This window comes from Phalangium opilio, unplaced genomic scaffold, assembly GCF_054372755.1.
Source record: "Phalangium opilio isolate 3A_F unplaced genomic scaffold, DU_Popi_V2 ptg000017l_1, whole genome shotgun sequence".
Lineage (NCBI taxonomy): Eukaryota > Metazoa > Arthropoda > Arachnida > Opiliones > Phalangiidae > Phalangium > Phalangium opilio.
The window spans coordinates 10000001-10019474 of NW_028324151.1; the positions used below are offsets into that span (position 1 = coordinate 10000001).

The window sequence follows — 19474 nt, forward strand, 5'->3', positions numbered from 1 at the left end:
AATTATTCAAAGTTACCCTCTCGTTATACTTCAACAATATTTTTAGTTTGCAAAGCATGACCGTTAACTTTAAAGCTGAATTATCTCTAGCCCCACAAAAAGAGGATATCAGTAGCGAAGCGCGGATATTTCTTAGTTTCATAAGAATTCAAAATTACTTCAACATGCCTCTTCTTTCGATCCCCAGCTAAGCTTTTCAAAATATGAATGAAATTTGAGAATATTAAAAAAAAAAAAAAATCGCCAAAGCATTTAAGCGTATCTATAGAAAAATATTTTCTAAACTAGACTGTATAACTACAATTTATCAAATTTTTCAGACTGTTAAATTCTCAGATTTTCGGTAGCGATTCATTCAGGACATCTTTAAACTTGTACATACCCCGAAGAAAACTCAAAGTGGAGAAAATGGTTTTTTTGCCTAGGTGTTTCACATACTTTGATAACTAATTGTAAATTGATAATCACACTACGCGTTTTTAACTTAATTTTTGACAAATTTATAGAGATCAAAACCTTGTACATAGTATTCGAAATTAAATCCTAATATCTATTAAATTTCTTGCCAACGTGGGGAAAAATTTCTAGTTAATACTTTCGCAATCCCTTTAAAAATTGCGAAAATTCCAAAAGAAATACTGACGATTTCTCGCTAAATAACCACTTTTCCACCTACTGTAAAGTTGTGTAAAGCTTAGTTCCCACTTGACATAACACGACGAAAACAATGCTTAAGTACCTCTGCGGTAAAAATCTAATGGAGAACGCGACCGAAACAGCTTTCGATCGGACAGAATTGGTGTTCTATTTTTTTACGCCGAGTCCGACGTGAATTATTTTGATAACCAATCAAAGTTCTTTTCGGGATGAAGCCTCTTTTGATATCATAATAGGGGACATTTTTTATCCGCCTCTTTGAGTCTCTTTTTAACTCGCCAGTCTCCATTGCCAGTTTTGCATGTTATGAACTTTAAAATTTGAACTCTCTAACCAGATGTGATCGCGAGTCGCTATTGCCGTGTTTGTATGTTGTAAACCTATGAGTTTAAATCTCTTTAACCTGCATTTGGTAGAAGTATCCTCCCTAATTAAAATACCATCAAGAAGAAATCTGAGGCCAAGGCTTAGGTTCTTGTGGCTCGATCCGAGTACCAATTCCAACTCGTGCCAGGTGACTACCGGTCGACCGCCCATTTTTATCGGAATTCGATCGTACGTGTGAACCGAACTAAAATCTTGCCGCCCAAGACCTGCGTAAAAGTAAATTTTTTGACGCAGCGCTAAAGTTTTCGGTCGTTATCTTCGGTCAAGTGGGAACCAAACTTAAAGCTTCGAATAAGTTTTCCATGATAAAAAATTTTCAAACCCTCAAATATTTACCGAAGGTGGATGGCTGTGTGAGAAAATTGAACGAAACAACCTAGCGTAAATGCGATTTCTTCGACAAAACATTAACCTAAAATCTTAGATTTGAGAATTATTTTAGAAAACCAACACCCAGATAAAAAGGAATATATATTTTCTTTCAAAACTAATGAACAGAAAAAGCAGCAGAACGTGGAAGTCTAACAACAATAAAAAATGTGTATGACTGAAGTTATAAAAATCTTCATAGTGATTAATATCAGTTTCAGACTTGTGTCCTCATATCAAGATGCCTACTATGACCACGTAGACTATGAATATCCAACTGGTATGTCAAAATTAAATCTATGCATGTTGTTTCTTTGTTCATCTAAGAAAAACTAAACTAATCGAGCCTTAAAAAGTAAAGTTGCTTAATTATAAAAAAATTAACTGCACTAAATAATTTGGTATATATCAGTAAATTGGAAGAGTTCATGATATTATCCAAAAATATTAATAATTCGGTTTACTATAGACGTCTCGCTATAAATCACAGAAAAAAAGGTTAAATGATTAAAATAGTGTAGTTTCATCATTCCTTGACCAGGATTTCAAACCTGAGTTAAAGTGGCCTGAAAGACATACAAACCACAACACTATCACGGCTATGACATTCCCCTTGATTTATTTTACCAAGGAAGTTTAACCATAGAAAAACTAACATTATTGAAAAAGGGGGGTTTTATCAATGCCGAGACAATGATTCAAACGCGGGTTATTGGCGCTGTCACAACTCCCTTCTTGCATTGTTTATTTTATAAAAGAACAATTCTGTTTTAACCATGAACAGTGTCGATACAGGGATTCGAACCAGGGTTTTGTCCAACATGAAACAGGGTACTAACTACAACACGAGCGCAGCTAAAACTTGTATAGTTTTATTAATTTTAACAAAAACATATATTATAAACATGTGGCCAGAACGAAAGTGCGTAACAACTTTACGATAAGAGCTTAAACCTTCTGTCTTTCCTTTTTTATAAAACACTTCGATTTAAACCATGAACAAACTAAAATTAATGATTAAAGGAGGGTTTTAACACTACCGTGACCAGGATTATTGCGGCCACAACGCAAGGTACTAACCACTATACGAGCACGGCTGTGTCCCTCTCTGTAATTCTCTTATGAAAAACACTTTTGTTTGAGTAGGAAAAAACAAAGATTAATAATAAAACCAAGGGTCTATTAATGCCGTGACCAGGATTTGAACCTGGGTTATTGCGGCCACAACGCAAGGTACTAACCACTAAACGATCACGGCTGTGCCCGTTTCTGTAATTCTCTTATGAAAAACACTTTTGTTTGAGTAGGAAAAAACAAAAATTAATAATAAAACCAAGGGTCTTTTAATGCCGTAACCAGGATTCGAACCTGGGTTTTTGCGGCCACAACGTAAGGTACTAACCACTATACGATCACGGCTGTGCCCCTCTCTGTAATTCTCTCATGAAATACACTTTTGTTTGAGTAGGAAAAACAAAGATTAATAATAAAACCAACTGTCTTTTAATGCCGTGACCAGGATTCGAACCTGGGTTATTGCGGCCACAACGCAAGGTACTGTACGGCTGTGCCCCTCTCTGTAATTCTCTCATGAAAAACACTTTTGTTTGAGTAGGAAAAAACAAACAATAATAAAACCAAGGGTCTTTTAATGCCGTGACCAGGATTCGAACCTGGGTTATTGCGGCCACAACGCAAGGTACTTACCACTATACGATCACGGCTGTGCCCCTCTCTGTAATCCTCTTATGAAAAACACTTTTGTTTGAGTAGGAAAAAACAAAGATTAATAATAAAACCAAGGGTCTTTTAATGCCGTGACCAGGATTCGAACCTGGGTTATTGCGGCCACAACGCAAGGTACTAACCACTATACGATCACGGCTGTGCCCCTCTCTGTAATTCTCTCATGAAAAACACTTTTGTTTGAGTAGGAAAAAACAAACAATAATAACACCAAGGGTCTTTTAATGCCGTGACCAGGATTCTAACCTGGGTTATTGCGGCCACAACGCAAGGTACTTACGACTATACGATCATGGCTGTGCCCATCTCTGTAATCCTCTTATGAAAAACACTTTTGTTTGAGGAGGAAAAAAACAAAGATTAATAATAAAACCAAGGGTCTTTTAATTACGTGACCAGGATTCGAACCTGGGTTATTGCGGCCACAACGCAAGGTACTAACCACTATACGATCGCGCCTGTGCCCCTCTCTTTAATTCTCTTGTGAAAAACACTTTTGTTTGAGTAGGAAAAAACAAAGATTAATAGTAAAACCAAGGGTCTTTTAATGCCGTGACCAGGATTCGAACCTAGGTTATTGCGGCCACAACTCAAGGTACTAACCACTATACGATCACGCCTGTGCGCCTGTCTGAAATTCTCTTGTGAAAAACACTTTTGTTTGAGTAGGAAAAAACAAAGATTAATAGTAAAACCAAGGGTCTTTAAATGCCGTGACCAGGATACGAACCTAGGTTATTGCGGCCACAACTCAAGGTACTAACCACTATACGATCACGGCTGTGCCCCTCTCTGTAACTCTATTATGAAAAACACATTTGTTTGAGTAGGAAAAAACAAAGATTAATAATAAAACCTAGGGTCTTTTATTACCGTGACCAGGATTCGAACCTGGGTTATTGCGGCCACAACGCAAGGTACTAACCACTATACGATCACGGCTGTGCCCCTCTCTGTAATTCTCTCATGAAATACACTTTCGTTTGAGTAGGAAAAAACAAAGATTAGTAATGAAACCAAGGGTCTTTTAATGCCGTGACCAGGATTCGAACCTGGGTTATTGCGGCCACAACTCAAGGTACTAACCACTATACGATCACGGCTGGGCCCCTCTCTGTAATTCTCTTATGAAAAACACTTTTGTTTGAGTAGGAAAAAACAAAGATTAATAATAAAACCTAGGGTCTTTTATTGCCGTGACCAGGACTCGAACCTGGGTTATTGTGGCCACAACGCAAGGTACTAACCACTATACGATCACGGCTGTGCCCCTCACTGTAATTTTCTCATGAAATACACTTTTGTTTGAGTAGGAAAAAACAAAGATTAATAATAAAAACAAGGGTCTTTTAATGCCGTGACGATTCGAACCTGGGTTATTGCGGCCACAACGCAAGGTACTAACCACTATACGATCACGGCTGTGCCCTTCTCTGTAATACTCTTTTGAAAAACACTTTTGTTTGAGTAGGAAAAAACAAACAATAATAAAACCAAGGGTCTTTAAATACTGTGGCCAGGATTCGAACCTGGGTTATTGCGGCCACAACGCAAGGTACTAACCACTATACGATCACGGCTGTGCCCCTCTCTGTAAATCTCTTATAAAAAACACTTTTGTTTGAGTAGGAAAAAACAAAGATTAATAATAAAACCAAGGGTGTTTTAATGCCGTGACCAGGATTCGAACCTGGGTTATTGCGGCCACAACGCAAGGTACTAACCACTATACGATCACGGCTGTGCCCCTCTCTGTATTTCTCTCATGAAAAACACTTTTGTTTAAGTAGGAAAAAACAAAGATTAATAATAAAACCATGGGTCTTTTAATGCCGTGACCAGGATTCGAACCTGGGTTATTGCGGCCACAACGCAAGGTACTAACCACTATACGATCACGGCTGTGCCCCTCTCTGTAATTCTCTCATGAAAAACACTTTTGTTTGAGTAGGAAAAAAAAACAATAATAACACCAAGGGTCTTTTAATGCCGTAACCAGGATTCGAACCTGGGTTATTGCGGCCCCAACGCAAGGTACTTACGACTATACGATCACGGCTGTGCCCATCTCTGTAATCCTCTTATGAAAAACACTTTTGTTTGAGGAGGAAAAAACAAAGATTAATAATAAAACCAAGGGTCTTTTAATGCCGTGACCAGGATTCGAACCTGGGTTATTGCGGCCACAACTCAAGGTACTAACCACTATACGATCGCGCCTGTGCGCCTCTCTTTAATTCTCTTGTGAAAAACACTTTTGTTTGAGTAGGAAAAAACAAAGATTAATAGTAAAACCAAGGGTCTTTTAATGCCGTGACCAGGATTCGAACCTGGGTTATTGCGGCCACAACGCAAGGTACTAACCACTATACGATCACGGCTGTGCCTTTCTCTGTAATTCTCTTTTGAAAAACACTTTTGTTTGAGTAGGAAAAAACAAAGATTAATAATAAAACCAAGGGTCTTTTAATACCGTGGCCAGGATTCGAACCTGGGTTATTGCGGCCACAACGCAAGGTACTAACCACTATACGATCACGGCTGTGCCCCTCTCTGTAAATCTCTTATGAAAAACACTTTTGTTTGAGTAGGAAAAAACAAAGATTAATAATAAAACCAAGGGTCTTTTAATGCCGTGACCAGGATTCGAACCTGGGTTATTGCGGCCACAACGCAAGGTACTAACCACTATACGATCACGGCTGTGCCCCTCTCTGTATTTCTCTCATGAAAAACACTTTTGTTTGAGTAGGAAAAAACAAAAAATAATAAAACCAAGGGCCTTTTAATGCCGTGACCAGGATTCGAACCTGGGTTATTGCGGCCACAACGCAAGGTACTCACCACTATACGATCACGGCTGTGCCCCACTCTGTAATCCTCTTATGAAAAACACTTTTGTTTGAGTAGGAAAAAACAAAGATTAATAATAAAACCAAGGGTCTTTTAATTACGTGACCAGGATTCGAACCTGGGTTATTGCGGCCACAACGCAAGGTACTAACCACTATACGATCGCGCCTGTGCCCCTCTCTTTAATTCTCTTGTGAAAAACACTTTTGTTTGAGTAGGAAAAAACAAAGATTAATAGTAAAACCAAGGGTCTTTTAATGCCGTGACCAGGATTCGAACCTAGGTTATTGCGGCCACAACTCAAGGTACTAACCACTATACGATCACGCCTGTGCGCCTGTCTGAAATTCTCTTGTGAAAAACACTTTTGTTTGAGTAGGAAAAAACAAAGATTAATAGTAAAACCAAGGGTCTTTAAATGCCGTGACCAGGATACGAACCTAGGTTATTGCGGCCACAACTCAAGGTACTAACCACTATACGATCACGGCTGTGCCCCTCTCTGTAACTCTATTATGAAAAACACATTTGTTTGAGTAGGAAAAAACAAAGATTAATAATAAAACCTAGGGTCTTTTATTACCGTGACCAGGATTCGAACCTGGGTTATTGCGGCCACAACGCAAGGTACTAACCACTATACGATCACGGCTGTGCCCCTCTCTGTAATTCTCTCATGAAATACACTTTCGTTTGAGTAGGAAAAAACAAAGATTAGTAATGAAACCAAGGGTCTTTTAATGCCGTGACCAGGATTCGAACCTGGGTTATTGCGGCCACAACTCAAGGTACTAACCACTATACGATCACGGCTGGGCCCCTCTCTGTAATTCTCTTATGAAAAACACTTTTGTTTGAGTAGGAAAAAACAAAGATTAATAATAAAACCTAGGGTCTTTTATTGCCGTGACCAGGACTCGAACCTGGGTTATTGTGGCCACAACGCAAGGTACTAACCACTATACGATCACGGCTGTGCCCCTCACTGTAATTTTCTCATGAAATACACTTTTGTTTGAGTAGGAAAAAACAAAGATTAATAATAAAAACAAGGGTCTTTTAATGCCGTGACGATTCGAACCTGGGTTATTGCGGCCACAACGCAAGGTACTAACCACTATACGATCACGGCTGTGCCCTTCTCTGTAATACTCTTTTGAAAAACACTTTTGTTTGAGTAGGAAAAAACAAACAATAATAAAACCAAGGGTCTTTAAATACTGTGGCCAGGATTCGAACCTGGGTTATTGCGGCCACAACGCAAGGTACTAACCACTATACGATCACGGCTGTGCCCCTCTCTGTAAATCTCTTATAAAAAACACTTTTGTTTGAGTAGGAAAAAACAAAGATTAATAATAAAACCAAGGGTGTTTTAATGCCGTGACCAGGATTCGAACCTGGGTTATTGCGGCCACAACGCAAGGTACTAACCACTATACGATCACGGCTGTGCCCCTCTCTGTATTTCTCTCATGAAAAACACTTTTGTTTAAGTAGGAAAAAACAAAGATTAATAATAAAACCATGGGTCTTTTAATGCCGTGACCAGGATTCGAACCTGGGTTATTGCGGCCACAACGCAAGGTACTAACCACTATACGATCACGGCTGTGCCCCTCTCTGTAATTCTCTCATGAAAAACACTTTTGTTTGAGTAGGAAAAAAAAACAATAATAACACCAAGGGTCTTTTAATGCCGTAACCAGGATTCGAACCTGGGTTATTGCGGCCCCAACGCAAGGTACTTACGACTATACGATCACGGCTGTGCCCATCTCTGTAATCCTCTTATGAAAAACACTTTTGTTTGAGGAGGAAAAAACAAAGATTAATAATAAAACCAAGGGTCTTTTAATGCCGTGACCAGGATTCGAACCTGGGTTATTGCGGCCACAACTCAAGGTACTAACCACTATACGATCGCGCCTGTGCGCCTCTCTTTAATTCTCTTGTGAAAAACACTTTTGTTTGAGTAGGAAAAAACAAAGATTAATAGTAAAACCAAGGGTCTTTTAATGCCGTGACCAGGATTCGAACCTGGGTTATTGCGGCCACAACGCAAGGTACTAACCACTATACGATCACGGCTGTGCCTTTCTCTGTAATTCTCTTTTGAAAAACACTTTTGTTTGAGTAGGAAAAAACAAAGATTAATAATAAAACCAAGGGTCTTTTAATACCGTGGCCAGGATTCGAACCTGGGTTATTGCGGCCACAACGCAAGGTACTAACCACTATACGATCACGGCTGTGCCCCTCTCTGTAAATCTCTTATGAAAAACACTTTTGTTTGAGTAGGAAAAAACAAAGATTAATAATAAAACCAAGGGTCTTTTAATGCCGTGACCAGGATTCGAACCTGGGTTATTGCGGCCACAACGCAAGGTACTAACCACTATACGATCACGGCTGTGCCCCTCTCTGTATTTCTCTCATGAAAAACACTTTTGTTTGAGTAGGAAAAAACAAAAAATAATAAAACCAAGGGCCTTTTAATGCCGTGACCAGGATTCGAACCTGGGTTATTGCGGCCACAACGCAAGGTACTCACCACTATACGATCACGGCTGTGCCCCACTCTGTAATCCTCTTATGAAAAACACTTTTGTTTGAGTAGGAAAAAACAAAGATTAATAATAAAACCAAGGGTCTTTTAATGCCGTGACCAGGATTCGAACCTGGGTTATTGCGGCCACAACGCAAGGTACTAACCACTATACGATCACGGCTGTGCCCCTCTCTGTAAATCTCTTATGAAAAACACTTTTGTTTGAGTAGGAAAAAACAAAGATTAATAATAAAACCAAGGGTGTTTTAATGCCGTGACCAGGATTCGAACCTGGGTTATTGCGGCCACAACGCAAGGTACTAACCACTATACGATCACGGCTGTGCCCCTCTCTGTATTTCTCTCATGAAAAACACTTTTGTTTAAGTAGGAAAAAACAAAGATTAATAATAAAACCAAGGGTCTTTTAATGCCGTGACCAGGATTCGAACCTGGGTTATTGCGGCCACAACGCAAGGTACTAACCACTATACGATCACGGCAGTGCCCCTCTCTGTAATTCTCTCATGATAAACACTTTTGTTTGAGTAGGAAAAAACAAACAATAATAACACCAAGGGTCTTTTAATGCCGTGACCAGGATTCGAACCTGGGTTATTGCGGCCACAACGCAAGGTACTTACGACTATACGATCACGGCTGTGCCCATCTCTGTAATCCTCTTATGAAAAACACTTTTGTTTGAGTAGGAAAAAACAAAGATTAATAATAAAACCAAGGGTCCTTTAATGCCGTGACCAGGATTCGAACCTGGGTTATTGCGGCCACAACTCAAGGTACTAACCACTATACGATCGCGCCTGTGCGCCTCTCTTTAATTCTCTTGTGAAAAACACTTTTGTTTGAGTAGGAAAAAACAAAGATTAATAGTAAAACCAAGGGTCTTTTAATGCCGTGACCAGGATTCGAACCTGGGTTATTGCGGCCACAACGCAAGGTACTAACCACTATACGATCACGGCTGTGCCCTTCTCTGTAATTCTATTTTGAAAAACACTTTTGTTTGAGTAGGAAAAAACAAAGATTAATAATAAAACCAAGGCTCTTTTAATACCGTGGCCAGGATTCGAAAATGGGTTATTGCGGCCACAACGCAAGGTACTAACCACTATACGATCACGGCTGTGCCCCTCTCTGTAAATCTCTTATGAAAAACACTTTTGTTTGAGTAGGAAAAAACAAAGATTAATAATAAAACCAAGGGTGTTTTAATGCCGTGACCAGGATTCGAACCTGGGTTATTGCGGCCACAACGCAAGGTACTAACCACTATACGATCACGGCTGTGCCCCTCACTGTAATTTTCTCATGAAATACACTTTTGTTTGAGTAGGAAAAAACAAAGATTAATAATAAAAACAAGGGTCTTTTAATGCCGTGACGATTCGAACCTGGGTTATTGCGGCCACAACGCAAGGTACTAACCACTATACGATCACGGCTGTGCCCTTCTCTGTAATTCTCTCTGGAAAAACACTTTTGTTTGAGTAGGAAAAAACAAACAATAATAAAACCAAGGGTCTTTAAATACTCTGGCCAGGATTCGAACCTGGGTTATTGCGGCCACAACGCAAGGTACTAACCACTATACGATCACGGCTGTGCCCCTCTCTGTAAATCTCTTATAAAAAACACTTTTGTTTGAGTAGGAAAAAACAAAGATTAATAATAAAACCAAGGGTGTTTTAATGCCGTGACCAGGATTCGAACCTGGGTTATTGCGGCCACAACGCAAGGTACTAACCACTATACGATCACGGCTGTGCCCCTCTCTGTAATTCTCTCATGAAAAACACTTTTGTTTGAGTAGGAAAAAAAAACAATAATAACACCAAGGGTCTTTTAATGCCGTAACCAGGATTCGAACCTGGGTTATTGCGGCCACAACGCAAGGTACTTACGACTATACGATCACGGCTGTGCCCATCTCTGTAATCCTCTTATGAAAAACACTTTTGTTTGAGGAGGAAAAAACAAAGATTAATAATAAAACAAAGGGTCTTTTAATGCCGTGACCAGGATTCGAACCTGGGTTATTGCGGCCACAACTCAAGGTACTAACCACTATACGATCGCGCCTGTGCGCCTCTCTTTAATTCTCTTGTGAAAAACACTTTTGTTTGAGTAGGAAAAAACAAAGATTAATAGTAAAACCAAGGGTCTTTTAATGCCGTGACCAGGATTCGAACCTGGGTTATTGCGGCCACAACGCAAGGTACTAACCACTATACGATCACGGCTGTGCCCTTCTCTCTAATTCTCTTTTGAAAAACACTTTTGTTTGAGTAGGAAAAAACAAAGATTAATAATAAAACCAAGGGTCTTTTAATACCGTGGCCATTATTCGAACCTGGGTTATTGCGGCCACAACGCAAGGTACTAACCACTATACGATCACGGCTGTGCCCCTCTCTGTAAATCTCTTATGAAAAACACTTTTGTTTGAGTAGGAAAAAACAAAGATTAATAATAAAACCAAGGGTGTTTTAATGCCGTGACCAGGATTCGAACCTGGGTTATTGCGGCCACAACGCAAGGTACTAACTACTATACGATCACGGCTGTGCCCCTCTCTGTATTTCTCTCATGAAAAACACTTTTGTTTGAGTAGGAAAAAACAAACAATAATCAAACCAAGGGCCTTTTAATGCCGTGACCAGGATTCGAACCTGGGTTATTGCGGCCACAACTCAAGGTACTAACCACTATACGATCGCGCCTGTGCGCCTCTCTTTAATTCTCTTGTGAAAAACACTTTTGTTTGAGTAGGAAAAAACAAAGATTAATAGTAAAACCAAGGGTCTTTTAATGCCGTGACCAGGATTCGAACCTGGGTTATTGCGGCCACAACGCAAGATACTAACCACTATACGATCACGGCTGTGCCCCTCTCTGTAATTCTCTCATGAAAAACACTTTTGTTTGAGTAGGAAAAAAAAACAATAATAACACCAAGGGTCTTTTAATGCCGTGACCAGGATTCGAACCTGGGTTATTGCGGCCACAACTCAAGGTACTAACCACTATACGATCGCGCCTGTGCGCCTCTCTTTAATTCTCTTGTGAAAAACACTTTTGTTTGAGTAGGAAAAAACAAAGATTAATAGTAAAACCAAGGGTCTTTTAATGCCGTGACCAGGATTCGAACCTGGGTTATTGCGGCCACAACGCAAGGTACTAACCACTATACGATCACGGCTGTGCCCTTCTCTGTAATTCTATTTTGAAAAACACTTTTGTTTGAGTAGGAAAAAACAAAGATTAATAATAAAACCAAGGGTCTTTTAATACCGTGGCCAGGATTCGAAAATGGGTTGTTGCGGCCACAACGCAAGGTACTAACCACTATACGATCACGGCTGTGCCCCTCTCTGTAAATCTCTTATGAAAAACACTTTTGTTTGAGTAGGAAAAAACAAAGATTAATAATAAAACCAAGGGTCTTTTAATACCGTGGCCAGGATTCGAAAATGGGTTGTTGCGGCCACAACGCAAGGTACTAACCACTATACGATCACGGCTGTGCCCCTCTCTGTAAATCTCTTATGAAAAACACTTTTGTTTGAGTAGGAAAAAACAAAGATTAATAATAAAACCAAGGGTGTTTTAATGCCGTGACCAGGATTCGAACCTGGGTTAATGCGGCCACAACGCAAGGTACTAACCACTATACGATCACGGCTGTGCCCCTCTCTGTAAATCTCTTATGAAAAACACTTTTGTTTGAGTAGGAAAAAACAAAGATTAATAATAAAACCAAGGGTGTTTTAATGCCGTGACCAGGATTCGAACCTGGGTTATTGCGGCCACAACGCAAGGTACTAACCACTATACGATCACGGCTGTGCCCCTCTCTGTATTTCTCTCATGAAAAACACTTTTGTTTGAGTAGGAAAAAACAAACAATAATAAAACCAAGGGCCTTTTAATGCCGTGACCAGGATTCGAACCTGGGTTATTGCGGCCACAACGCAAGGTACTCACCACTATACGATCACGGTTGTGCCCCACTCTGTAATCCTCTTATGAAAAACACTTTTGTTTGAGTAGGAAAAAACAAAGATTAATAATAAAACCAAGGGTCTTTTAATGCCGTGACCAGGATTCGAACCTGGGTTATTGCGGCCACAACGCAAGGTACTAACCACTATACGATCACGGCTGTGCCCCTCTCTGTAAATCTCCTATGAAAAACACTTTTGTTTGAGTAGGAAAAAACGAAGATTAATAATTAAACCAAGGGTGTTTTAATGCCGTGACCAGGATTCGAACCTGGGTTATTGCGGCCACAACGCAAGGTACTAACCACTATACGATCACGGCTGTGCCCCTCTCTGTATTTCTCTCATGAAAAACACTTTTGTTTAAGTACGAAAAAACAAAGATTAATAATAAAACCAAGGGTCTTTTAATGCCGTGACCAGGATTCGAACCTGGGTTATTGCGGCCACAACGCAAGGTACTAACCACTATACGATCACGGCTGTGCCCCTCTCTGTAATTCTCTCATGAAAAACACTTTTGTTTGAGTAGGAAAAACAAACAATAATAACACCAAGGGTCTTTTAATGCCGTGACCAGGATTCGAACCTGGGTTATTGCGGCCACAACGCAAGGTACTTACGACTATACGATCACGGCTGTGCCCATCTCTGTAATCCTCTTATGAAAAACACTTTTGTTTGAGGAGGAAAAAACAAAGATTAATAATAAAACCAAAGGTCTTTAATGCCGTGACCAGGATTCGAACCTGGGTTATTGCGGCCACAACTCAAGGTACTAACCACTTTACGATCGCGCCTGTGCGCCTCTCTTTAATTCTCTTGTGAAAAACACTTTTGTTTGAGTAGGAAAAAACAAAGATTAATAGTAAAACCAAGGGTCTTTTAATACCGTGACCAGGATTCGAACCTGGGTTATTGCGGCCACAACGCAAGGTACTAACCACTATACGATCACGGCTGTGCCCCTCTCTGTAAATCTCTTATGAAAAACACTTTTGTTTGAGTAGGAAAAAACAAAGATTAATAATAAAACCAAGGGTGTTTTAATGCCGTGACCAGGATTCGAACCTGGGTTATTGCGGCCACAACGCAAGGTACTAACCACTATACGATCACGGCTGTGCCCCTCTCTGTATTTCTCTCATGAAAAACACTTTTGTTTGAGTAGGAAAAAACAAACAATAATAAAACCAAGGGCCTTTTAATGCCGTGACCAGGATTCGAACCTGGGTTATTGCGGCCACAACGCAACGTACTCACCACTATACGATCACGGCTGTGCCCCACTCTGTAATCCTCTTATGAAAAACACTTTTGTTTGAGTAGGAAAAAACAAAGATTAATAATAAAACCAAGGGTCTTTTAATGCCGTGACCAGGATTCGAACCTGGGTTATTGCGGCCACAACGCAAGGTACTAACCACTATACGATCACGGCTGTGCCCCTCTCTGTATATCTCTTATGAAAAACACTTTTTTTTGAGTAGGAAAAAACAAAGATTAATAATAATACCAAGGGTGTTTTAATGCCGTGACCAGGATTCGAACCTGGGTTATTGCGGCCACAACGCAAGGTACTAACCACTATACGATCACGGCTGTGCCCCTCTCTGTATTTCTCTCATGAAAAACACTTTTGTTTGAGTAGGAAAAAACAAACAATAATAAAACCAAGGGTCTTTTAATGCCGTGACCAGGATTCGAACCTGGGTTATTGCGGCCACAACGCAAGGTACTCACCACTATACGATCACGGCTGTGCCCCACTCTGTAATCCTCTTATGAAAAACACTTTTGTTTGAGTAGGAAAAAACAAAGATTAATAATAAAACCAAGGGGCTTTTAATGCCGTGACCAGGATTCGAACCTGGGTTATTGCGGCCACAACGCAAGGTACTAACCACTATACGATCACGCCTGTGCGCCTCTCTGAAATACTCTTGTGAAAAACACTTTTGTTTGAGTAGGAAAAAACAAAGATTAATAGTAAAACCAAAGGTCTTTAAATGCCGTGACCAGGATACGAACCTAGGTTATTGCGGCCTCAACTCAAGGTACTAACCACTATACGATCACGGCTGTGCCCCTCTCTGTACCTCTATTATGAAAAACACATTTGTTTGAGTAGGAAAAAACAAAGATTAATAATAAAACCTAGGGTCTTTTATTACCGTTACCAGGATTCGAACCTGGGTTATTGGGCCACAACGCAAGGTACTAACCACTATACGATCACGGCTGTGCCCATCTCTGTTATTTCAATCATGAAATACACTTTTGTTTGAGTAGGAAAAAACAAAGATTAGTAGTGAAACCAAGGGTCTTTTAATGCCGTGACCAGGATTCGAACCTGGGTTATTACGGCCACAACTCAAGGTACTAACCACTATACGATCACGGCTGGGCCCCTCCCTGTAATTTTCTTAAGAAAAACACTTTTGTTTGAGTAGGAAAAAACAAAGATTAATAATAAAACCTAGGGTCTTTTATTGCCGTGACCAGGACTCGAACCTGGGTTATTGCGGCCACAACGCAAGGTACTAACCACTATACGATCACGCCTGTGCGCCTCTCTGAAATACTCTTGTGAAAAACACTTTTGTTTGAGTAGGAAAAAACAAAGATTAATAGTAAAACCAAAGGTCTTTAAATGCCGTGACCAGGATACGAACCTAGGTTATTGCGGCCTCAACTCAAGGTACTAACCACTATACGATCACGGCTGTGCCCCTCTCTGTACCTCTATTATGAAAAACACATTTGTTTGAGTAGGAAAAAACAAAGATTAATAATAAAACCTAGGGTCTTTTATTACCGTTACCAGGATTCGAACCTGGGTTATTGGGCCACAACGCAAGGTACTAACCACTATACGATCACGGCTGTGCCCATCTCTGTTATTTCAATCATGAAATACACTTTAGTTTGAGTAGGAAAAAACAAAGATTAGTAGTGAAACCAAGGGTCTTTTAATGCCGTGACCAGGATTCGAACCTGGGTTATTACGGCCACAACTCAAGGTACTAACCACTATACGATCACGGCTGGGCCCCTCCCTGTAATTTTCTTAAGAAAAACACTTTTGTTTGAGTAGGAAAAAACAAAGATTAATAATAAAACCTAGGGTCTTTTATTGCCGTGACCAGGACTCGAACCTGGGTTATTGCGGCCACAACGCAAGGTACTAACCACTATACGATCACGGCTGTGCCCCTCTCTGTAATTCTCTCATGAAATACACTTTTGTTTGAGTAGGAAAAAACAAAGATTAGTAATGAAACCAAGGGCCTTTTAATGCCGTGACCAGGATTCGAACCTGGGTTATTGCGGCCACAACGCAAGGTACTAACCACTATACGATCACGCCTGTGCGCCTCTCTGAAATACTCTTGTGAAAAACACTTTTGTTTGAGTAGGAAAAAACAAAGATTAATAGTAAAACCAAAGGTCTTTAAATGCCGTGACCAGGATACGAACCTAGGTTATTGCGGCCTCAACTCAAGGTACTAACCCGAGGGGTCGGTCATTCATGAAATCCCGTACGCTACCCGTGAAATCCAACTTAAGAAATCCGAAATCAATGCAGATTTCGAAATCAAATAAAAAATCCGAAATCAGCAACGAAATCACAAAATCAGTAAAGAAATCATAAAATCAGTAAAAAAATCACAAAATCAACAAAGAAATCACGAAATCAACATAGAAATCACGAAATCAGAAGCAAAATCAGTAAAGAAATCGTGAAATCCATTACAAAATTCACGAAATCCAAAATCAAAAGAAATCACAAAATCCGACGAAATCACGGGGAAAATCTCAAAATCCGAGGAAATCACGCTAAAAACCTCAAAATCCAACGAAATAAAGGGAAATATCGAAAAATCAGTCGAAATCACGGTAAAAATAGCAAAATCCGACGGAATCAGGGGAAAAATCTCAAAATTCGATGAAATCCATTGGATTTTATCGAATTCTGAAATCAAACAAAATCCGATGAAATCGAACGAAATCCGATGAAATCCGACGAAATCAAACGAAATCCGATGAAATCCGACGAAATCAAACGAAATCCGAAGAAATCAAATTGGATTTCGAAATCCCGTACACTTTTTCCTAAACGTCCGACCCCTCGTACTAACCACTATACGATCACGGCTGTGCCCCTCTCTGTACCTCTATTATGAAAAACACATTTGTTTGAGTAGGAAAAAACAAAGATTAATAATAAAACCTAGGGTCTTTTATTACCGTGACCAGGATTCGAACCTGGGTTATTGGGCCACAACGCAAGGTACTAACCACTATACGATCACGGCTGTGCCCATCTCTGTTATTTCAATCATGAAATACACTTTTGTTTGAGTAGGAAAAAACAAAGATTAGTAGTGAAACCAAGGGTCTTTTAACGCCGTGACCAGGATTCGAACCTGGGTTATTACGGCCACAACTCAAGGTACTAACCACTATACGATCACGGCTGGGCCCCTCTCTGTAATTTTCTTAAGAAAAACACTTTTGTTTGAGTAGGAAAAAACAAAGATTAATAATAAAACCTAGGGTCTTTTATTGCCGTGACCAGGACTCGAACCTGGGTTATTGCGGCCACAACGCAAGGTACTAACCACTATACGATCACGGCTGTGCCCCTCTCTGTAATTCTCTCATGAAATACACTTTTGTTTGAGTAGGAAAAAACAAAGATTAGTAATGAAACCAAGGGTCTTTTAATGCCGTGACCAGGATTCGAACCTGGGTTATTGCGGCCACAACTCAAGGTACTAACCACTATATGATCACGGCTGGGCCCCTCTCTGTAATTCTCTTATGAAAAACACTTTGTTTGAGTAGGAAAAAACAAAGATTAATAATAAAAACAAGGGCCTTTTAATGCCGTGACCAGAATTCGAACCTGGGTTATTGCGGCCACAACGCAAGGTACTAACCACTATACGATCACGGCTGTGCCCTTCTCTGTAATTCTCTTTTGAAAAACACTTTTGTTTGAGTAGGAAAAAACAAAGATTAATAATAAAACCAAGGGTCTTTTAATACCGTGGCCAGGATTCGAACCTGGGTTATTGCGGCCACAACGCAAGGTACTAACCACTATACGATCACGGCTGTGCCCCTCTCTGTAAATCTCTTATGAAAAACACTTTTGTTTGAGTAGGAAAAAACAAAGATTAATAATAAAACCAAGGGTGTTTTAATGCCGTGACCAGGATTCGAACCTAGATTTGCGGCCACAACGCAAGGTACTAACCACTATACGATCACGGCTGTGCCCCTCTCTGTAAACCTCTTATGAAAAACACTTTTGTTTGAGTAGAAAAAACAAAGATTAATAATAAAACCAAGGGTCTTTTAATGCCGTGACCAGGATTCGAACCTGGGTTATTGCGGCCACAACGTAAGGTACTAACCACAATACGATCACGGCTGTGCCCCTCTCTGTAATTCTCTCATGAAAAACACTGTTGTTTGAGTAGGAAAAAACAAAGATTAATAATAAAACCAAGGGTGTTTTAATGCCGTGACCAGGATTCGAACCTGGGTTATTGCGGCCACAACGCAAGGTACTAACCACTATACGATCACGGCTGTGCCCCTCTCTGTAACTTTAATATGAAAAACACCTTTGTTTGAGTAGGAAAAAACAAAGATTAATAATAAAACCAAGCGTCTTTTAATGCCGTGACCAGGATTCGAACCTAGATTTGCGGCCACAACGCAAGGTACTAACCACTATACGATCATGGCTGTGCCCCTCTCTGTAAACCTCTTATGAAAAACACTTTTGTTTGAGTAGGAAAAAACAAAGATTAATAATAAAACCAAGGGTCTTTTAATGCCGTGACCAGGATTCGAACCTGGGTTATTGCGGCCACAACGTAAGGTACTAACCACTATACGATCACGGCTGTGCCCCTCTCTGTAAATCTCTTATGAAAAACACTTTTGTTTGAGTAGGAAAAAACAAAGATTAATAATAAAACCAAGGTTGTTTTAAAGCCGTGACCAGGATTCGAACCTGGGTTATTGCGGCCACAACGCAAGGTACTAACCACTATACGATCACGGCTGGGCCCCTCTCTGTAATTCTCTTATGAAAAAGACTTTGTTTGAGTAGGAAAAAACAAAGATTAATAATAAAAACAAGGGCCTTCTAATGCCGTGACCAGGATTCGAACCTGGGTTATTGCGGCCACAACGCAAGGTACTAACCACTATACGATCACGGCTGTGCCCTTCTCTGTAATTCTCTTTTGAAAAACACTTTGTTTGAGTAGGAAAAAACAAAGATTAATAATAAAACCAAGGGTCTTTTAATACCGTGGCCAGGATTCGAACCTGGGTTATTGCGGCCACAACGCAAGGTACTAACCACTATACGATCACGGCTGTGCCCCTCTCTGTAAATCTCTTATGAAAAACACTTTTGTTTGAGTAGGAAAAAACAAAGATTAATAATAAAACCAAGGGTGTTTTAATGCCGTGACCAGGATTCGAACCTAGATTTGCGGCCACAACGCAAGGTACTAACCACTATACGATCACGGCTGTGCCCCTCTCTGTAAACCTCTTATGAAAAACACTTTTGTTTGAGTAGAAAAAACAAAGATTAATAATAAAACCAAGGGTCTTTTAATGCCGTGACCAGGATTCGAACCTGGGTTATTGCGGCCACAACGTAAGGTACTAACCACAATACGATCACGGCTGTGCCCCTCTCTGTAATTCTCTCATGAAAAACACTGTTGTTTGAGTAGGAAAAAACAAAGATTAATAATAAAACCAAGGGTGTTTTAATGCCGTGACCAGGATTCGAACCTGGGTTATTGCGGCCACAACGCAAGGTACTAACCACTATACGATCACGGCTGTG

General features: G+C 40.1%; 39 non-coding genes across 39 annotated transcripts; all 39 read right to left on the bottom strand.

Moving 5' to 3' along the window:
* Positions 1 to 3065: 3065 nt before the first annotated feature.
* TRNAH-GUG (transfer RNA histidin (anticodon GUG)) lies at positions 3066 to 3137 on the bottom strand. The gene has a single exon. It is a non-coding gene; the product is annotated as a tRNA-His (tRNA).
* An 89-nt stretch (positions 3138 to 3226) lies between these two features.
* Positions 3227 to 3298, bottom strand: TRNAH-GUG (transfer RNA histidin (anticodon GUG)). The gene has a single exon. It is a non-coding gene; the product is annotated as a tRNA-His (tRNA).
* Positions 3299 to 4029: 731 nt separating this feature from the next.
* On the bottom strand, positions 4030 to 4101 carry TRNAH-GUG (transfer RNA histidin (anticodon GUG)). Its single transcript has one exon. It is a non-coding gene; the product is annotated as a tRNA-His (tRNA).
* Positions 4102 to 4828: 727 nt separating this feature from the next.
* Positions 4829 to 4900, bottom strand: TRNAH-GUG (transfer RNA histidin (anticodon GUG)). The gene has a single exon. It is a non-coding gene; the product is annotated as a tRNA-His (tRNA).
* Positions 4901 to 4989: 89 nt separating this feature from the next.
* Positions 4990 to 5061, bottom strand: TRNAH-GUG (transfer RNA histidin (anticodon GUG)). Its single transcript has one exon. It is a non-coding gene; the product is annotated as a tRNA-His (tRNA).
* Positions 5062 to 5468: 407 nt separating this feature from the next.
* Positions 5469 to 5540, bottom strand: TRNAH-GUG (transfer RNA histidin (anticodon GUG)). The gene has a single exon. It is a non-coding gene; the product is annotated as a tRNA-His (tRNA).
* Positions 5541 to 5790: 250 nt separating this feature from the next.
* Positions 5791 to 5862, bottom strand: TRNAH-GUG (transfer RNA histidin (anticodon GUG)). The gene has a single exon. It is a non-coding gene; the product is annotated as a tRNA-His (tRNA).
* Positions 5863 to 5948: 86 nt separating this feature from the next.
* Positions 5949 to 6020, bottom strand: TRNAH-GUG (transfer RNA histidin (anticodon GUG)). Its single transcript has one exon. It is a non-coding gene; the product is annotated as a tRNA-His (tRNA).
* Positions 6021 to 6592: 572 nt separating this feature from the next.
* On the bottom strand, positions 6593 to 6664 carry TRNAH-GUG (transfer RNA histidin (anticodon GUG)). The gene has a single exon. It is a non-coding gene; the product is annotated as a tRNA-His (tRNA).
* A 727-nt stretch (positions 6665 to 7391) lies between these two features.
* TRNAH-GUG (transfer RNA histidin (anticodon GUG)) lies at positions 7392 to 7463 on the bottom strand. The gene has a single exon. It is a non-coding gene; the product is annotated as a tRNA-His (tRNA).
* An 89-nt stretch (positions 7464 to 7552) lies between these two features.
* Positions 7553 to 7624, bottom strand: TRNAH-GUG (transfer RNA histidin (anticodon GUG)). Its single transcript has one exon. It is a non-coding gene; the product is annotated as a tRNA-His (tRNA).
* Positions 7625 to 8031: 407 nt separating this feature from the next.
* On the bottom strand, positions 8032 to 8103 carry TRNAH-GUG (transfer RNA histidin (anticodon GUG)). Its single transcript has one exon. It is a non-coding gene; the product is annotated as a tRNA-His (tRNA).
* Positions 8104 to 8353: 250 nt separating this feature from the next.
* TRNAH-GUG (transfer RNA histidin (anticodon GUG)) lies at positions 8354 to 8425 on the bottom strand. The gene has a single exon. It is a non-coding gene; the product is annotated as a tRNA-His (tRNA).
* An 86-nt stretch (positions 8426 to 8511) lies between these two features.
* Positions 8512 to 8583, bottom strand: TRNAH-GUG (transfer RNA histidin (anticodon GUG)). The gene has a single exon. It is a non-coding gene; the product is annotated as a tRNA-His (tRNA).
* Positions 8584 to 8672: 89 nt separating this feature from the next.
* Positions 8673 to 8744, bottom strand: TRNAH-GUG (transfer RNA histidin (anticodon GUG)). The gene has a single exon. It is a non-coding gene; the product is annotated as a tRNA-His (tRNA).
* An 89-nt stretch (positions 8745 to 8833) lies between these two features.
* On the bottom strand, positions 8834 to 8905 carry TRNAH-GUG (transfer RNA histidin (anticodon GUG)). Its single transcript has one exon. It is a non-coding gene; the product is annotated as a tRNA-His (tRNA).
* Positions 8906 to 8994: 89 nt separating this feature from the next.
* On the bottom strand, positions 8995 to 9066 carry TRNAH-GUG (transfer RNA histidin (anticodon GUG)). The gene has a single exon. It is a non-coding gene; the product is annotated as a tRNA-His (tRNA).
* Positions 9067 to 9474: 408 nt separating this feature from the next.
* TRNAH-GUG (transfer RNA histidin (anticodon GUG)) lies at positions 9475 to 9546 on the bottom strand. The gene has a single exon. It is a non-coding gene; the product is annotated as a tRNA-His (tRNA).
* Positions 9547 to 9796: 250 nt separating this feature from the next.
* Positions 9797 to 9868, bottom strand: TRNAH-GUG (transfer RNA histidin (anticodon GUG)). The gene has a single exon. It is a non-coding gene; the product is annotated as a tRNA-His (tRNA).
* Positions 9869 to 10273: 405 nt separating this feature from the next.
* On the bottom strand, positions 10274 to 10345 carry TRNAH-GUG (transfer RNA histidin (anticodon GUG)). Its single transcript has one exon. It is a non-coding gene; the product is annotated as a tRNA-His (tRNA).
* A 407-nt stretch (positions 10346 to 10752) lies between these two features.
* Positions 10753 to 10824, bottom strand: TRNAH-GUG (transfer RNA histidin (anticodon GUG)). Its single transcript has one exon. It is a non-coding gene; the product is annotated as a tRNA-His (tRNA).
* Positions 10825 to 11393: 569 nt separating this feature from the next.
* TRNAH-GUG (transfer RNA histidin (anticodon GUG)) lies at positions 11394 to 11465 on the bottom strand. The gene has a single exon. It is a non-coding gene; the product is annotated as a tRNA-His (tRNA).
* A 246-nt stretch (positions 11466 to 11711) lies between these two features.
* TRNAH-GUG (transfer RNA histidin (anticodon GUG)) lies at positions 11712 to 11783 on the bottom strand. The gene has a single exon. It is a non-coding gene; the product is annotated as a tRNA-His (tRNA).
* A 572-nt stretch (positions 11784 to 12355) lies between these two features.
* On the bottom strand, positions 12356 to 12427 carry TRNAH-GUG (transfer RNA histidin (anticodon GUG)). Its single transcript has one exon. It is a non-coding gene; the product is annotated as a tRNA-His (tRNA).
* A 247-nt stretch (positions 12428 to 12674) lies between these two features.
* Positions 12675 to 12746, bottom strand: TRNAH-GUG (transfer RNA histidin (anticodon GUG)). The gene has a single exon. It is a non-coding gene; the product is annotated as a tRNA-His (tRNA).
* An 89-nt stretch (positions 12747 to 12835) lies between these two features.
* TRNAH-GUG (transfer RNA histidin (anticodon GUG)) lies at positions 12836 to 12907 on the bottom strand. The gene has a single exon. It is a non-coding gene; the product is annotated as a tRNA-His (tRNA).
* Positions 12908 to 12996: 89 nt separating this feature from the next.
* TRNAH-GUG (transfer RNA histidin (anticodon GUG)) lies at positions 12997 to 13068 on the bottom strand. Its single transcript has one exon. It is a non-coding gene; the product is annotated as a tRNA-His (tRNA).
* Positions 13069 to 13474: 406 nt separating this feature from the next.
* Positions 13475 to 13546, bottom strand: TRNAH-GUG (transfer RNA histidin (anticodon GUG)). Its single transcript has one exon. It is a non-coding gene; the product is annotated as a tRNA-His (tRNA).
* An 89-nt stretch (positions 13547 to 13635) lies between these two features.
* On the bottom strand, positions 13636 to 13707 carry TRNAH-GUG (transfer RNA histidin (anticodon GUG)). The gene has a single exon. It is a non-coding gene; the product is annotated as a tRNA-His (tRNA).
* Positions 13708 to 13793: 86 nt separating this feature from the next.
* TRNAH-GUG (transfer RNA histidin (anticodon GUG)) lies at positions 13794 to 13865 on the bottom strand. Its single transcript has one exon. It is a non-coding gene; the product is annotated as a tRNA-His (tRNA).
* Positions 13866 to 13954: 89 nt separating this feature from the next.
* TRNAH-GUG (transfer RNA histidin (anticodon GUG)) lies at positions 13955 to 14026 on the bottom strand. Its single transcript has one exon. It is a non-coding gene; the product is annotated as a tRNA-His (tRNA).
* An 89-nt stretch (positions 14027 to 14115) lies between these two features.
* TRNAH-GUG (transfer RNA histidin (anticodon GUG)) lies at positions 14116 to 14187 on the bottom strand. The gene has a single exon. It is a non-coding gene; the product is annotated as a tRNA-His (tRNA).
* An 86-nt stretch (positions 14188 to 14273) lies between these two features.
* TRNAH-GUG (transfer RNA histidin (anticodon GUG)) lies at positions 14274 to 14345 on the bottom strand. Its single transcript has one exon. It is a non-coding gene; the product is annotated as a tRNA-His (tRNA).
* Positions 14346 to 15722: 1377 nt separating this feature from the next.
* On the bottom strand, positions 15723 to 15794 carry TRNAH-GUG (transfer RNA histidin (anticodon GUG)). Its single transcript has one exon. It is a non-coding gene; the product is annotated as a tRNA-His (tRNA).
* Positions 15795 to 17155: 1361 nt separating this feature from the next.
* On the bottom strand, positions 17156 to 17227 carry TRNAH-GUG (transfer RNA histidin (anticodon GUG)). The gene has a single exon. It is a non-coding gene; the product is annotated as a tRNA-His (tRNA).
* An 890-nt stretch (positions 17228 to 18117) lies between these two features.
* Positions 18118 to 18189, bottom strand: TRNAH-GUG (transfer RNA histidin (anticodon GUG)). Its single transcript has one exon. It is a non-coding gene; the product is annotated as a tRNA-His (tRNA).
* Positions 18190 to 18598: 409 nt separating this feature from the next.
* Positions 18599 to 18670, bottom strand: TRNAH-GUG (transfer RNA histidin (anticodon GUG)). Its single transcript has one exon. It is a non-coding gene; the product is annotated as a tRNA-His (tRNA).
* An 88-nt stretch (positions 18671 to 18758) lies between these two features.
* TRNAH-GUG (transfer RNA histidin (anticodon GUG)) lies at positions 18759 to 18830 on the bottom strand. Its single transcript has one exon. It is a non-coding gene; the product is annotated as a tRNA-His (tRNA).
* A 568-nt stretch (positions 18831 to 19398) lies between these two features.
* TRNAH-GUG (transfer RNA histidin (anticodon GUG)) lies at positions 19399 to 19470 on the bottom strand. The gene has a single exon. It is a non-coding gene; the product is annotated as a tRNA-His (tRNA).
* Positions 19471 to 19474: the final 4 nt, after the last annotated feature.